At 40.0% G+C, this 18272-nt stretch overlaps 1 long non-coding RNA gene across 1 annotated transcript in view; it reads right to left on the bottom strand.

Annotated features, from left to right (window-relative positions):
* Window positions 1–13847: 13847 nt before the first annotated feature.
* The window catches only part of LOC124804615, a 71505-nt gene continuing 67080 nt past the window's right edge, over window positions 13848–18272 (bottom strand). The window contains exon 3 of the long non-coding RNA XR_007017355.1: window positions 13848–13943. This is a non-coding gene — a long non-coding RNA (uncharacterized LOC124804615). The remainder of the gene's footprint in view (window positions 13944–18272) is intronic.

Genomic DNA, 18272 nt, shown 5'->3' with positions numbered 1-18272 from the left:
TATCATAATAATGAGTTACTTATTATTTTCAGTTACCAGAGTACACATGTGTGAAACAGTAAACTAAAAAAAACATGAACTGAAAACGTAAAATAAAATTTACATAATACAATAAAAATCTGTTAAAGAAATAATTAGAATAAAATTGAGTGTTTAGACATTTTACTAAGGTATGTAACACATACTCAGACAGCACATTGTGTACTACTTATTTTCCAAATGGTTCAAATGACTCTGAGCACTATGGAACTTAACATCTGAGGTCATCAGTCCCCTAGAACTTAAAACTACTTAAACCTAACCAACCTAAGGACATCACACACATCCATGCCCGAGGCAGGATTCGAACTTGCGACCGTAGCAGTCGCGCGGTTCCAGACTGAAGCCCCTAGAACCGCTCGGCCACAGCGGCCGGCACTTATTTTCCAGAAATGATATTACACAAACCAACTTTATTACACGTGGATGTATGTCACGTGAAATCGTCATTAGTTTATGTTATAACAAAAGTATCCAATTCATGGTGGTGTGGGTAATTTGGAAATTTTCAATTTTTTCAAAAGTTGATTATACATTTCAACTTTTATATGAGATACATTTTTTTCTTTATATTTCACTGTTTCGAAGCAATTCCCTCTAAACCTAGTATGTCAAATTGCCTTTCGGGGCGTTTTTTACCCATTAAAAGTGAAATAGGGCACAAACAAAACAACATGTATTATTTTGCTCGCTCTAGACACTGGACAACTTTCATCAAGATCGTTCATTGACACCTGGGAATGTTCGCTTGTGAGTGATAGACTCAAGTATCAGTCCGCTTTTTGTTGTAGTATAACGTAAATTTGTGCCAGTGGTTATGCCAGTGGTATCATCTTCAAAAAGAATCATTTCGCTTTCAGTGTTGAGAAGTTAGTCATCAACAGGCGTCTTAATATGCTGCCTTTGGTAAACCATGCATTATTTGTTGAAATTATGACAAAATATTAGTTTCATTCGAATTGCATTTCTACTGCTCGTTTTTATTACGCAGGTGTGATTTGCTGATACTAAGAGCTGCTCCTCTAGTTTCTTTGTGATCAAGTTTCGTTATTAAAATATTATGGTCGTCTAGGTCGAAAGCTTTCGATAAGTCACAAAATATGCCAAGAGCATTTTGCCCTTGATCTAATTCTTCTGAGATTATATTTATACATTCAAGTACGGCTGAAACTGTTGGTTTTCCTTTCTGGAATCCAAATTGTCTACCATTTATGATCCAGTTTCACTCGAAATATTACATAAATGTAATGTATGAGTATATCAGTTTTTCAATAACTTTCGACAAAATGGGAAGTAGGCTAACTGGTCAGTAGTTGCCAGAGCACAGTACAACTCCATTTTTGTGAAGTGGTAAAACTCTGGCTATTTTTATCGTATACGGAAAGAAATCTTCCGTCAGACGTGACTTAACTAGGTGGTAGAACAGTTGGACGTTTCATTTGTCATTAAGTTTAAAATTTTGTTTGAAAGTCTGTTTATAGCAGTGGAGGTTTCATTATCAATTTTTCCTTATCACTTTCATTATCCTTGCTCTCTTGCACAATAGAGACAACATGAGTAAATGGTGCAGTCGTGCTTATTTTTTAGCAGCTATAGGGCTTGCAGAGGTTCACTTTCGTTATTTTGTGTAAGTCTTTGGCGTATCTTGGTAAAATGTTTGTTCAAAGTGTTACTAACAGCTTTTTCTATTGTTTTGTTGTTTACTTTGACCTTTAGGCGTCTGCTGTTATTATGTGGCAGTTTTCCTGTTCTTTGGTTAATTATCTTCCATATGCTCGTGACTCCGCTGGATGACTGAGCAGCCACGCTTCCCACATAAGTGCGGTAAACTGGACTGAACACAGAGCAGTTACCATATGTGTAAGTGGTGTCACACTTGGAAAGCAGTGGGCGTGGCGTCTCGTTCCGCCATCGAACACATATCCACCAACCGAAAGCGCGAGAAAGTGGAACGGCACTTGTAGTGCCCTGCGTGACGTGTCACACGGCTGAGAGTGGGAATGGTGGGAGATGGGGGAGGGGAGAGATGTGTGAGCTTCGGCCTGAGGCAGTTCGCGGATCTACACTCACCTAACGGCAATCTGATCACTGTAATTCCATCTTGATCGTCACTTGCTGACCAAAGCTACCGATACTAGTTACTGAATGCTAGCCCCTGTTTTAACTGGGCCATAGTTGTGATTCTTCCTACAGGCAGATCAGGGGGCCTTAAGATGGCGTAATGTAGCGCTGAAACTGGTTGCTCAAATAAAATAACAACTGGATAATTAGACAACTGAAGGGGCTTTGATCTGACATTTTACAATCTGATTTATGTCCTGCTGAGTGGTCAGCGTGACGGATTGCCGTCCTGCGGGGTCGGGTTCGAATCCCGGCAGGATCGGGACTGGGACTGGGTGTTCCACTGTCTTCATCATCATTTCATCCCTATCCGGCGCGCAGGTCGCCCAGTGTGGCGTCGACTGTAATAAGACCCGCACCAAGTCGACCGGACCTGCCCCGCAAGGGGCCTCCCGGCCAATGATGCCAAACGCTCATTTCCATTTTATGTCCTGCAGGCTGCACACTGGCTGGTGATGTCGGCATTATTACTAGGGAAGAATCATCAGACGAGGAAACATCCATTGTAGTATCTTATTTGTATTTCCGAACCACAGCGAGCATCCTCTATTTTTCTCATTAGAAGTGAGAGAAAGCACCCGGATGTACTAAAGAAGGAATACGAATTTAATGTCCCGTCAACATGGAAGTAATTTGAGTTGCTTTTAATTAGTTGCAGGACAATGGAGGGGGGGGGGGGGGGGAGGGGCGATGGGGCAAGTAGGTCGCGGACACAGTGCAAAATCCTAATTACGATGGCCTGATGTGGGTTCGATCGAGCTCTCTCCATAATGAAGCGAGCTTTTTAATTACTGCCTCAAGTAGCCCAGATCGAAGAGAAGCTGACCGCGAACTCGAAAATTCTACGGAATTAAGGTCGGGCACAAAAAAATATATTTACAACTTCAAAATGTCTTTCAGACAGTCCTGTGCAATAGTGTCGTGTAGACAGAAAGTATTAAGTGCATCCAGGTTACACTGTACCTGCGACGGTAATAGTAATCTTATACACAGGTTGGGCAAAGCTGTTGTAACAGCACACTGTTAAGAGACAATAGCTCACCACAGACGCTTATACTTTGGCGAATCAGGCAATGTGAGTTATGCGCTTGTCACTAACCATGAAATAAACTGTTTCCCTTGTAGCTGGTATAACAGAAAACGGTAACCGCGAATTTACTAAAGAACCAGTAAACCTCCGATTCTTCAACGAATCGAATACCCTTGTATAAAACAGCTACAATTGTGTGATTGAAGTGACTTAATGTGTTAAGTATTTGCTTAAAGGATGTAAGCGAGAGAAAGTGTAGGAAAGGTGTGAAATTATGCTTAAAATTTGCTAGAAGTCGCTAAGTGCTCTCATTATAAAGCCGTGGTTGAACTTAAACTAGGTAATTTGCGCTGCATTTGAAGCAAAAGCTTTTTTATCACGTAGCTCATTTTTTATATACTGGGTGTTGTATAACGAAATAATTTTGCAGCTACGCTCAGTGATGTTCGTAGGTGCTGTATGCAAAGTGTGCTGCGAATAGAGTTAGTAGTGAAGAAATAATAAATAGAAACGTCATGCCTTATGCTGCAGATTTAGTGCACGAACAGCAGCAATGTGGTAGGCAGAAAAACTTTTTTCTGTTCATGATTTTTGGGGCTGTCAGCAAGAAAAAATTTCGGAAAGTGAAGTTTGTTGGAAATCAATAAGTGTTCTCATTCTCAGATATTGCGTGAATAGAGTCCGGGCATTTGCTTGCTGTCATTTATGTTGTATCGAGACATACATAGAGTTTCTAATTGTAATACTTGTCTTACTGTGTTAATCTTGAAACCTAATATTAGACCTCTTAATGAGCAGATTCTGACAGCATTTTAAATTTTCAGACTCGTTCAATAATTACGGGAAAGATGGAAAATCAAATTTATGTTTTACATGGAAGTCGTTAGGTAGACAGACTTCAAAAGGGCAAGGGTACCGAGCACCGGGTTTGGGGATACTCTTTTAGCAATATAGATATATAAGTGAAACAATAGGTTCACAAAAACAATAATCTTAAAGGGGGAAAAACACATACACGGTAAAATTAAGTTTCCTATTTGGATTTCAGTGCAGTCAGCCAAAGCTCGAGTAGAGTAGACCAAGCCACTATAGATCATGTAAGAAAAACATACAGACTGTTCAGGCGATTGCTGAGACTGGACATCATAGCTTTTTATTTTGATAAATAAGATCACAGAAACTGGTGCACTGTGCAACGTCTCCTGGCAAAACACATATTATATGTGGTAAAAAAAAAAAATGAACTTGATGATTATAATTTTATTTCTGCATGGACAATGTTTGTGTGAATTTTATGTAATAAAGAGAAACCATTATGTGTCATGTTTTATACTTGTACAGAATTATGTATAGATTTTTTTAAGATAATATCTGTGTCGGCGAGTACTGGAACCAGCACAGACCGTACTTGTTAAATATCAAACAAAGATGTAAATGTATTAAACCGAGTATAAATAGTAGTGACCGAGCATTAATTTCTCTGTTGTCTTTTTGGAGTTAAGTGAGTAGGAAGAGCCTATGACGATATATTGAATGCTTGTGTAGCATTCTTTTGTCAAGACAGAGAGAAGGACGCCTTAAGGCATTGATTTGTAAAAGTGTGAAAGAATTTAATCAAAAATGGTTCAAATGGCTCTGAGCACTATGGGACTTAACATCTGTGGTCATTAGTCCCCTATAACTTAGAACTACTTAAACCTAACTAACCTAAGGACGTCACACACATCCATGCCCGAGGCAGGATTCGAACCTGCGACCGGAGCGGTCACGCGGTTCCAGACTGAAGCGCCTAGACCGCACGGCCACACCGGCCGGCAGAATTTAATCTGTCTAAATGTTTTGAGTAGAGTTACTTAGTGAAAACTTGCATTATGATTTGTAATAAGCTTGCTTGGTATTTTATCCCATCCTTTTAAGACATTTTCAGCTATTTAAATATTATTCGTGGTGCAGAGCTGCGCTGCGAACGAACGAGCCGCTGCCGCGGCGCATTCAAACTGCATTAAATGAAACCAATCATACCTCAAAGACGCGTATAGGCAATAGTGAACTAAAATTATTTCTTTCAGCTTTCGGGATTGCAGGGCAGAGCAGCAGATTTCATGATGTTTTACAGGTGGACGCGGGCTGCGGATGATGTTATATTATTAACAGTTGTTGTTGTTGTGGTCTTCAGTCCTGAGACTGGTTTGATGCAGCTCTCCATGCTACTCTATCCTGTGCAAGCTTTTTCATCTCCCAGTACCTACTGCAACCTACATCCTTCTGAATCTGCTTAGTGTATTCGTCTCTTGGTCTCCCTCTTCGATTTTTACCCTCCACGCTGCCCTCCAATACTAAATTGGTGATCCCTTGATGCCTCAGAACATGTCCTACCAACCGATCCCTTCTTCTGGTCAAGTTGTGCCACAAACTTCACTTCTCCCCAATCCTATTCAATATTTCCTCATTAGTTATGTGATCTACCCATCTAATCTTCAGCATTCTTCTGTAGCACCACATTTTGAAAGCTTCTATTCTCTTCTTGTACAAACTATTTATCGTCCATGTTTCACTTCCATACATGGCTACACTCCATACGAATACTTTCAGAAATGACTTCCTGACACTTAAATCAATACTGGATGTTAACAAATTTCTCTTCTTCAGAAACGCTTTCCTTGCCACTGCCAGCCTACATTTTATATCCTCTCTACTTCGACCATCATCAGTTATTTTGCTCCCCAAATAGCAAAATTTCTTTACTACTTTAAGTGCCTCATTTCCTAATCTAATTCCCTCCGCATCACCCGACTTAATTAGACTACATTCCATTATCCTTGTTTTGCTTTTGTTGATGTTCATCTTATATCCTCCTTTCAAGACACTGTCCATTCCATTCAACTGCTCTTGCAAGTCCTTTGCTGTCTCTGACAGAATTACAATGTCATCGGCGAGCCTCAAAGTTTTTATTTCTTCTCCATGAATTTTAATACCTACTCCGAATTTTTCTTTTGTTTCCTTTACTGCTTGCTCAATATACAGATTGAACAACATCGGGGAGAGGCTACAACCCTGTCTTACTCCCTTCCCAACCACTGCTTCCCTTTCATGTCCCTCGACTCTTATAACTGCCATCTGGTTTCTGTACAAATTGTAAATAGCCTTTCGCTCCCTGTATTTTACCCCTGCCACCTTTAGAATTTGAAAGAGAGTATTCCAGTCAACATTGTCAAAAGCTTTCTCTAAGTCTACAAATGCTAGAAACGTAGGCTTGCCTTTCCTTAATCTTTCTTCTAAGATAAGTCGTAAGGTCAGTATTGCCTCACGTGTTCCAGTGTTTCTGCGGAATCCAAACTGATCTTCCCCGAGGTTGGCTTCTACTAGGTTTTCCATTCGTCTGTAAAGAATTCGTGTTAGTATTTTGCAGCTGTGACTTATTAAGCTAATAGTTCGGTAATTTTCACATCTGTCAACACCTGCTTTCTTTGGGATTGGAATTATTATATTCTTCTTGAAGTCTGAGGGTATTTCGCCTGTTTCATACATCTTGCTCACCAGATGGTAGAGTTTTGTCAGGACTGGCTCTCCCACGGCCGTCAGTAGTTCCAATGGAATATTGTCTACTCCGGGGGCCTTGTTTCGACTCAGGTCTTTCAGTGCTCTGTCAAACTCTTCACGCAGTATCATATCTCCCATTTCATCTTCATCTACATCCTCTTCCATTTCCGTAATATTGTCCTCATGTACATCTCCCTTGTATAGACCCTCTATATACTCCTTCCACCTTTCTGCTTTCCCTTCTTTGCTTAGAACTGGGTTTCCATCTGAGCTCTTGATATTCATACAAGTCGTTCTCTTATCTCCAAAGGTCTCTTTAATTTTCCTGTAGGCGGTATCTATCTTACCCCTAGTGAGATAGGCCTCTACATCCTTACATTTGTCCTCTAGCCATCCCTGCTTAGCCATTTTGCACTTCCTGTCGATCTCATTTTTGAGACGTATGTATTCCTTTTTGCCTGTTTCACTTACTGCATTTTTATATTTTCTCCTCTCATCAATTAAATTCAATATTTCTTCTGTTACCCAAGGATTTCTACTAGCCCTTGTCTTTTTATTAACAGTAGAAAAGGATAATTTACCTTCATGACATAAAAGAAATCTTGCTGTGCGTAGTTCAGGTCTGGCAAAAATTATAGTAAAAACATTTTCTCTCTGATAATAGTCTCATATTCTCGTGTTAGTCGTGGTACTTATTGGTGTTTTAACTTTAACAAAAATCCACTGCAAAATTTTGATGTTGAACAAACATTGCGTACTGTAACATCAGTATTGATAACGAAATAATTTTCAGTAATCTTTTCTGTAACTGTAGAGAAAGAAAGATATGTTGAACTTTATAGCGAGCTACAGTAACGAATCAATGTTCCTTTTATAGAATGCCAGATCCAGAATAATAAGAACATAATATATTTTGTTTTGTCGAAAATTAATGATCCAAAGAAGGTCACAGCAGAGAATCCGTAAAAAGTATTTCAGGGCACTTTTGGTAGCAACATATTTTATTTATCAATTTATATATATCAATTTGTCAATATATTAGTTGTTACGCAAGCTAAGACTACAGTGTAGTTGTCCTGTTCGTAGAAGCATAACTCCAGTTAAGTGATCTCATATCGTTAGTGGTGAGCGTAGTTTGAAGTAAGTATTTATGACAGGGCAAAATTGAGTGTAGATAGTAATTTTTAGTGTGTAGTGTATTGTAGATAAATTACCCTACTTTGTGTGCAAGTGGCAAAACTGATAGATCCTGTGTTCGAGTAGGTAATTTATAAATATGGTTAAATTGCGAAGTCAACGTCCGAGCAATATGGATACTGAGGGACAGCCATTAGTTAGTGCAGGAAATGTAGAAACGCGTTAAGCAGAACAAGTACTCTCTTTGAGGATAAACCATGTGAAAATGTGGGGGTGGGGGCACAGGAAGTGGTATCTACAGAGATGTAGATAAAGAAATTGCACCAACCCCAGAAAAGCAGCAACCAGAGAGTGGTAATCTGCCTGGTGGGTATTCACTTCAGGTAAAATTAGAGCGCGTGCTGGATTACCAGTCAAAATTTACGCAACAAGCTGAAAAGGACAAAAGAATTGAGAGCTTTCTCGCACAGCAAGCTGACCGAGATCACCAGCTAGCGGAATATTTCCTTGCCCAGCAAGCCGAGCGAGATCGCCAGCTAGCGGAAAATTTCCTTGCACAACAAGCTGAGCGAGATCGCCAGCAAGAGGAAAAGTTTCTTGCCCAGCAGGCTGAGCAGGATCGCCAGCAAGCTGGGCGTGACCAGCAACATGAGTAATCGTTAGAAATTATGGTTCAAATGGCCCTGAGCACTATGGGACGTAACTTCTGAGGTCATCAGTCCCCTAGAACTTAGAACTACTTAAACCTAACTAAGCTAAGGACATCACACACATCCATGCCCGAAGCAGGATTCGAACCTGCGACCGTAGCAGCAGTGCGGTTCCGGATTGAAGTGCCTAGAACCGCTCGGCCACAGCGGTCGGCGCAATTAATTACGAGAGCGTCCAGTGTGGACCGAGAGCATAGACACTTTCAGAAGCGAAGCAACGTAACTATCACGACTCGCAGTTAACTGGCCAGCTGTTTGTTTCTCACACTGACTTCAAGGACATTGGAAATCTCTGTTCAAATGACTCTGAGCACTATGGGACTTAACTTCTGAGGTCATCAGTCCCCTAGAACTTAGAACTACTTAAACCTAACTAACCTAAGGACATCACACACATCCATGCCCGAGGCAGGATTCGAACCTGCGACCGTAGCAGTCCCGCGGTTCCGGACTGAGCGCCTAGAACCGCTAGACCACCGCGGCCGGCAGGAAATCTCTGTGTATCAGGTACTTTACGAGATGTTTTTCACTTTCGTTGCGACATAGCTGCTACTAAAGGTGAAGATGATTGCATTCCTTCCATCGCAGAGGTCATCTGCAATACTATTACTGCTCTGAAAGTTTGTGTAAATGGAAGTAAGCTGAGATGAACGGGGCACTGAATACTTTTGATCATAAGCCATCACGGAGGAGTGCTGTTGAAACTATCGCTGATACGTACAAACATAGGACTGATGACAATTTCATGGAGAGATGCTGGTAACCTATACACGGAACAACAATGAAGCGCAAAATTCATTAATTTGGACTTATGCTCCAAAACACTTGTTTTCGGATGTTAAAGTCCTCCAAATCGCTAACAATCGGACGTGCGTCATTTAATGGCGCCCTGTGTAAATTGAATATCGTGGGCGTCGTTATCGGCACGACGGCTTGCTCATTTGGTACGAAAAGGGACGAGAAACGCCTCCAGCTCTTGGACTGGCGTTCATTTCGGAGCAGCATCAAGGCTGAAATTACGGTCAGAGTGACCTGCACTTTGGGAAATGAGGCATTGAAAGAAGAGGAAGTTTTACTGTATGGCCACGAATTAGTGATAAGTTGAAAAGTCATAAAGTTACATACACAAAAATCTAACTGAAAACTTTATATGCGTATTTCTCGAGACAACATTTCTTAAACTGGTCGCATGATTCAACAAAAACTACTTCGTAAAACTGGATACCGTTTTTGATTTAACAAAATAGACACTTTTAACACATGTAATTTTGGTGTGAGCCTAAAAAAAGTATACGTTTTACTTAATTTTGTTATTTATTTATATTTCAATACAATAAAATAGGTAGATTTTCAGTACTTAACATTTTCAACTGATCGCCATTTTGAAATGCACTACAGGAAATTTATTTCCGAGGTTCACGCGATAGAAATTTTAATTCTGATGATGTACGTATGTTTACTTTTGATTACTGACCTACGTGCGAACCGTGTACTTTCGTAAGTCGAGGAGAGGTATTATGGCCGCCATTTTACTTGCATAGGCTCATCAATTTACAGGCCAAGAATTATTTATATAGTATTTAATATATGAATTTCTGTTTGTTCATAGAGACTGGTATGAAAATATAATATTTTGGCAGAAAAAAATGTTGAGCATGAGCAGAAAATAAGACTCCGAGACTGAAAAAACCCCCTGAACGATTGTGGCCTCTTACACCCGACCAACCTGTGTGTGTTTAGGCAGTATCCCAAGGTTGCTTGGACAAATGCTGGGTTGGCCCCCAAATTCCGCCACGAACACGATACACAAACAGCTAAAATGCCATAGCGTACAGAAAAAGTTTGTGATTCATAGACAGCGCACTCCCTTTACTTTCACGACAGTGGCGTTAGGAAAGGCATCTGGCCACGAAGATAAACAATAAAATGAAATTTGTCAAATACTGAAAAAATGGATCCTGTACTAGACAAGATAAACGGAAGGGAAAAGACAGAAAGAAAAAAAGAATGTTTGTATGGCTGGTATGATTGCGCGTTCAAGCTGGTATGCGTTTTAACACAAAAAATTTCGGAGTGTAGAGCTGCGTTGACTACGGCCGTTGTTTGGCAGTCTTCGGCGAATCCGATGCAGGCAGTAGTGATCGCTATTTTATTCATGCAGGGCATCAGACGCCCAGCGGCTGATAACAGTCGTGTCCCATGTTGTTATTGCGGCCTGTCGGACTCTGATGGGTGGCTGGGTGGTATAAGCGCATAGCCATCTCCTCTGTTCGTACTGTTAGTGTGTTTTAATATTTCAGCGGCCTCGCTATTCGCTGATTGAGCGCTTCACACTCTAGGCAATTTAGCAAATACGTAAATCTCTTATTGGCGCAATCTCTTCAGCACACGACGACCTCCCGTTTCTTGTTCTATCCAAGCCGAATACAGTGTTCATGCGTGATGCTATTGTTCTGTCGGTTTCTGTGATATGTAGTTCTTCACATTCACAGCCCACCTTGTAGACGCACGCAGTGTGCACAGTGTCTAACGTGACCCCAGTGAAGCCAACGCATCCCGGTTATTACTTACGTTGTAAAACAAGGGCTGGATTCCAAACCAAATAGATGTTTTCCTTATACTCGTACAATAAGATAAGCGTGCTGCCGACTCCTGCATGTTATCTGCTGCGTATCTGTATACTGTCCAGCCTGTCGATGGTTGCCATGACTCTGTGTGTCAATCTGAGGTTACGGTCAGTGACCAGAGCATTGTGTGTGTCGTTCTGGCTTATTACACTAGGTGCTTCCGTGACTATGATATATACTTCCAGGACTTATTGAGAACAGCAGATGTATTAATTAAAGATAAGGGGACCTGGTGCGGAAAGGACTAAGTCGAAAGTTTCACGCGAAAATGAGAAAATTCCAAATTTAGTTTACGGCAGCTAGCGAAGACAAAATTTTAAGTAGACGTATTTTTGGAATGTATTTATTTACCAACACAAGCTGTTACATTTGCAACAGTTGTTCAACGTGTATTGTCACAGCTTCCACACAAATATGTCATCGTCGCATAAAGTTCTTTCATGTCCGTTTCAAGAACCTCGGTGTTGTGTTTCTTGCAGCTTTTTCGGCAGATCGAATATTTCGTAATTTTTCGGCGTGCGACGGGGTATTATTAATTCTTGTTCCGATATTTCAGCCTACAACCTTTCAGCCATTATCGACGTGGGTCGCTTGCAAGATTGTTAATTCACTTTTCACCAAGAGTGGCCTACCAGGCCGGCAGGCGGGCCAAATTTTCGAAAGCGGATTTGTCCGCGGTCCCCATAACCAAATTTTAGTTTGTTAATAAAAAAAACAAGGATATATTAATTTACTTTTTGAAGAAAATGAAAAGAATCTGAGAAAAACATATTTATTAGATAATCTAATGAAACACAATGTTAGAGGGACGTCTGACTTTATTTGACTGAATTGACTCGTAATTATTGTCGACCGCAGTTGTTGCTACACGCATGGAGTTTTCCAAATGAACATCTGTAATTTGTGTTCTCACTATTCATCCGGCTAAAAGGTTGTTCACACACATAAGTGTTTCGAAATATTAAAATCGCTAATAAAGCACGTTTGTAAAACACAATATATTTCTTCTTGTCCATATGTTGTATAGGACTCTTCCAAACGAACCTGAATAAATTTCTTCCTTACCTGTTGTCACATTGCATTTCACAACATTCCATTTGCAAATCTCCCGCTTGTAAACTCGTGTCTGCTGAGAACGGCTAAGCAAATTCAGAAAAAAGCAGACGAACGTTTCTTAAAATCTTGAAATTGGTTTTGAATTGGATTTTCAATTCAGATATCAAAGAAGAGTATTTAATGGCTGCAGTCTGTGTGATGTCCGATTGCTTTGACAGTGTAGGAAAATAAAAGATGGTTTTTGTTCCTAGCTGTTGTTTCTGAAGTCCGAGTGTCATTTCGAATGCGGGAATAAAATCATACCTGAAATGATTCAGTTGAGCTTTTCCTTGTAATCGAGCATTAAAGTCTTAGGTGGCTGGTTATATTGACCTTGAACGCAAAGTCGGTAAGCAGCTTACTAACTTCAAACTTCGGGATGCGCTCTGACTTGCCTTCGAAGATTTTAGGAAGGGTCAGACATTTTACATTTGCGTAGAATGAGAAGTTATCGTGCTCTGAATCCAAAAACTTGAGAAATTCTTCTGCAGTATCATATCTTCGATGTGGGCTTTTTTACTTCACTTTCCAATTCTCCAAGTTCAGTTACCTTGCGTAGATCTTCTATAAATTCTTTCGACCGAATGCTTTCCTTCTTAGATTAGTACTGGCATGTCATCTGAGCTCTCAACATTCATTCAGCTGCTTGTTTTTTGCAAGGGTAGCTTCTTATTTTCCTATTGGCGGCACCGATCATTACCGTGGTAATGCCCCCTTCTAAGCCCATGAATTTTTTCTCTAGATATTCCGAAATGGCCTTTTGAAACGTCCTGTCAGTCATTTTTTAGACTTCTGTATTCCCTTTTGTCCGCTTGATATGCTGCATTTTTATATTTCCTCCTTTCATCAGTTGAAATCAATTTTTTGTGCATTGTCCAAGGATTTCTACTGCTTGTTTGATGGTCTGATTCAGTAACTATTTTGTTTCCAAAACTTACCTATTCGTCTTCTGTTATATTTCTTTCCCCTGTTCCGTCAAGCTCTGAAACTCTTAACAACCTCTGGTTCTTTCAGCTTATTCAGGTACCATCTAAAAGTAGGTAGTTTTGATTGTATTTATGCATTATTGATCACTGGTGTGATGTATCTTGATTTCAGTGTTACAGTCACATTTAGTATATTTTGAAAAAAGATTTAATTTCTGAGTTTTGTAACGGTTCCGAATTGCGTTCGCTGGACTTCATCATCGAAGACGAGAGTTTTGGACCATGATACAGGAAGAACTTTCAGCGTTGTTACGTATTTCTCAGATTCTGTCGAGGCATGTCTATTTACGTGCTGCTAGTATCAGAAGTGTTATTCTCGTTTTGAGTCGTAAAGCTAAAGAGGAACTTCTCGGTAATTGTCGAAATTGGCAAGTAATTTTTATATTACCAGTATTTATAGTATTATTTTGTCGAAATCTCACATTCTGAGACCGTGGCTGTAAACAAAATACAGATTGAATCTTGCAAAGAGGAAACCAAAAACCAGTCACTATTGATAATACTATTTATTTACACTAAAAGCACCGGTACCGGCTTCAAATTGAGAGGTTTATTTTGAGAGGACTGTTCAAGTCTTTATACACATTTGTTGAAGTTTATGTAAGTTTTTGGCTGTTCATTTCCTCTTGTAGTGAAAGATTCTTGGGATGGCAGTGCCCTGCAATAAAACATTATGTTAGAAACGACTTACTGAAACGTAACTATCACTAATAACGGTCAGAGAAAATGTAGACAAATCTTGTTTGAGTTGTTATATTTTACTTAACGCTGAAAAATCTGCGTCATTTTGCTGCAATGTTGTTTGCTATTGTTCACGAAATACTTTAGAGTGCACACACACACACACACACACACATACACACACACAGAGAGAGAGAGAGAGAGAGAGAGAGAGAGAGAGAGAGAGAATATACACAAAAGTTTTTGCCACATAAGGAAATGTATGCAAAGATGGTTCAAAAATGGCTCTGAGCACTATGGGACTTAACTTCTGAGGTCATCAGTCTCCTAGAACTTAGAAATACTTAAACCTAACTAACCTAAGGACATCACACACATCCATGCCCGAGGCAGGATTCGAACCTGCGACCGTAGCAGTCGCGCGGTTCCGGACTGCGCGCCTAGAACCGCTAGACCACCGCGGCCGGCTGCAAAGATGGTGATATCACAAATACAACAGTGCCAAAGAAACTCTCTCTCAGACATTGAAACGTAAATGGATTTGACTGTTGAATATCAATATAGATATTGTTTTTGTTGTGCGTTTGTGCGTGTGTGTGTGTGTGTGTGTGTTCATGCGTGAGTTACTTTATCCCATGTGGATATATACTGAATATAAATCGAGAAAGTGCTTCATACAAACTTCATGAACAATAGGAAACAATATTGCAAAAAATAAAAGAAATAAAAAAAGACGCAGGATTTTTAACGTAACTGAAATACTGTATAAGTACACCAAGTCAACCTCTAAGATTTGTTTATATTGTGCTCGATCGTTATTAGTGATAGGTAGTTTCTAACATGATTTTTAATGTAGGGTATCACCGTCTCAAGAATCCTTCACCACAAGGAGCAAAAAAGAGCCAAAACCTCATGTAAACTTCAACAAATATGTATGTAGAAGCGAACAGCCCTGTGAAGATGAACCTGTCAATTCTAAACCGGTAACGGCTCTATCTGAGTAAATAAACGGCGTTAATAATACTGGCTGATAGCTGTTTTCTCCTTTGCAAGAATGAACCTGTATATTTATAATACTTACGCAGAATTACTTAAAAATATCACTTTATCTTTCTAAATTATAGTATCTTACGTTGGGAATAGGCTTTCACAGTTCGTTAACAATGTTAGCACACTGAGTACTTGAATGTTCTTTACAAAATTGATTAAAATACCAGTTGCAGATTTCCATGTTAGTTGACCCCTTCAGGCGTTGTTCATATAGGAGTCTCAATAGGTGAGGCGTCTGTGTTCTCGTCTCCGGTCCACTTTATACATAAATCCTTTACGGGTTTTCAGTTGCTCTGACTGCATGTTTTAAATACCTAGTAAATATTTAAATATATGTTCAGATTACCTCGAAAATCAAAACCAGTCTCACATCCGCTGAAAGCCCACCAAACCAGTCGCCACACGCAGCGATTTTTTTAAACTTACGACGCAAAGGGAAGCAATCACAAACAAAATGTTTGTTAGGGAAACAAACTGTTTGATGTCATTTTGTGCATGACAATCCTCAAATAACACGGAAGACTCTCTTACCAAGGAAGAAGAAATTTTATGGAAATAACATTGATCTGTAATACTATAAAAAAGAAAGATGTCTATATGTTCGGAACCAACTGTGCACTGCTTCCGAAAGGCTTTCTGATACATGATATGACGCGAAAGCGAGGAACTTGTTATGCAGATAGAGGCGCCCGGTACTGCGCTATTAGCTACAGCTTATGTCGGAAGTTTGTTGCCCTCGATCTGTTCATTTGAAATATTATACCAGCAGTATCGGTATTTCAGTAACTTGACGCAAGTGCGTTGCTAAAGTCTTATGCACGTAGTAATGAGTAATTACGAAGCAGAACAAGCCTCCTGTGTGTTTACTGAAGCATGGCAGGAGAAGTTGCTCAAAACGTATCTATGCAGATGTAGCTGCACGTTAAGGGGCTAGCTATGCCTGAGTTGAGGAAGACTACCGCTTCTCTGTAACGTTCGGTTTCTACGCTTGCTTTCAACTATTGCAAAATATTTCGAAGCATACCTCCGGGAAGGCGTTAACATCGACGCGTTTCTCCAGAATCCAGGTTGTACGTACACCGGCGGTCGCACCTAGGAATTTTTCAGAACTTATTATGTCTCTGAGCGAATATTTACTAGGAGTTTCTTAGACTTTGCTGCTGGTAACTTTTCGGGGTATGAGATCGTGGTACAAGGAACTCTTCTTTTCGTAACGTTTCGTTCATAACTGCGCTGGACATTTTCAGACTGACCAGTCGGCCAAGACACAAGGCTGGAGAAACGCCTCTGAAGATGTCAGCGCAGTTCTGGACGAAACGTTCGCAACAGAGTTTCACTGACCACGACGTTATACCCCGAGAGATTTACCAATAGCAGTGTCACACGGTCGTGAAAGTCTTCATTTTGTCATTTCTTCGACTCTTTGCGGTTTTTGAGCACCGTGCATTTAGAAATATTTTGAAAAGGTTTGGAAATAATATTACTACATAAATTGGGACTTCAGTATCAATAGCTATAGAAGATAGTACTTAAGTGTTCAAAAACTCGAGTAAACGAGTGAAACGTGACATACCCAAATGAGGAAATATGTTTGTATTTATATACGAGTGCTTATGTCGAAGTATGTGCTGTGCTGTTAATATGTGAAAAGTTAAAACACAATTTTAATTCTTGATAAATGATCATGACGCATTGAAATCCTTGGATAACGTTTTACGTCGAGACAAGTGTCTGGGCGAAGGAATATGAAATTGGAAAAACACGTAATATTGGGGGAGGAGGGGACAGATAGTGTAGTCAAATTGTGCGAAAGACAGGCAACTATTTAAATGCTAGTAAGAAGGAGTTATAATGTGACACAGATCTTTTTAATATGATAGCATTTTTCTTTATTTAGAAACAAAAGGATTAAGACGCGAACGATTTGTGCCACATCTGTTACCACCAGTCTCGTACTGATATTTTCCTGTTTACGTTATGCGGCTCACAACAAACTCACGAATATAGCAAATAAAACATAATTTTAACGTGATAGTATCCATAACACAAATGTGTAACAGGCGATGATAATATTACAGTTCACTGTTTTGGAGAAATTTTATTATGTCTTGAATTTACACCGATCATAAAAACATTAAAGTAAATCCTCAACGTCTGCATGAAGTTAGTACGTTCAGCCCTTACGTACATTACGTTTAACTCATTTCTTCTAAAATTCTTTTTACGTAGTGTGCAGGGCAGCTAGCTAGCTTGTGCATATTTCAGTGATCTGGTCAAAATTTTGTTTCGAATATTTCTATTGCGTCTTTTGAACACTTCCCCAACGTGAATTTTCACTGTGGTCTACATGCCTACTAGCTACATGCTCATCTGTAAGCGGCTAACATGTGGGATCAGAAAGGGGACAGTTATTTATTGCTGGCCTCGAGGTGGGGAGGAGAACACATTCGATTTCCGCCCTAGGTTTCCTGCTTTGATATAGAACAGATGACTTGCTGCCGTCTGCGCCTGGTTCTGCGTTCCACGATCGGCCACCAACAAAAATAGATATTCCAGTCAAATTATGTTTTGACCGTGAAAGCTGTAGCGTTGTTCTGATTTCTTCCACTCTACGTGTTTGGTGGGCTGTTGATTCTAAATCTGAGGTTTGCCAACAAAATTTCGTGACGCAATGTTGACAAAATGAAAAAAATGGTAAATCTCATTATTTGACAGTTCTTTGTTTTAAAGTCAGAAACTAAAAGCTTTTCGTAAATAACCTCCCTATTTGGGATGAAAGTACAGTCATACTCAAAACTATCCCAACGACCTGAATTGCATTTCTCATGATTCGCATGCAAACGGCATAACGCAGCTGTCTAGCAGGTCCTCTAATCGCTCCTTGGTACAGTCGTTTGACTATTGGAAATGGTTCCAACAAGTCACCACTAGAAAACACTGTTCTGTATCGCAGTAACTCATGATGTAAAGTAATAAAAAATGGTTCAAATGGCTCTGAGCACTATGGGACTTAACATCTGTGGTCATCAGTCACCTAGAACTTAGAACTACTTAAACCTAACTAACCTAAGGACATCACACATCCAAGCCCGAGGCAGGATTCGAACCTGCGACCGTAGCAGTCGCGCGGTTCCGGACTGAGCGGCTAGAACCGCGAGACCACCGCGGCCGGCTGTAAACATCAGGGAACACCTTATCACAGATAAGACTGTCCTTAAGGCTTGTAAGCTCACATTTATTACAATAAACAATATAC

Source organism: Schistocerca piceifrons, chromosome 7 (genome assembly GCF_021461385.2).
Source record: "Schistocerca piceifrons isolate TAMUIC-IGC-003096 chromosome 7, iqSchPice1.1, whole genome shotgun sequence".
In the NCBI taxonomy this organism is placed as follows: Eukaryota; Metazoa; Arthropoda; class Insecta; order Orthoptera; family Acrididae; genus Schistocerca; species Schistocerca piceifrons.
Note: the sequence above shows the minus strand (reverse complement) of the source record. Positions and strands in the feature narration are given on the sequence as shown.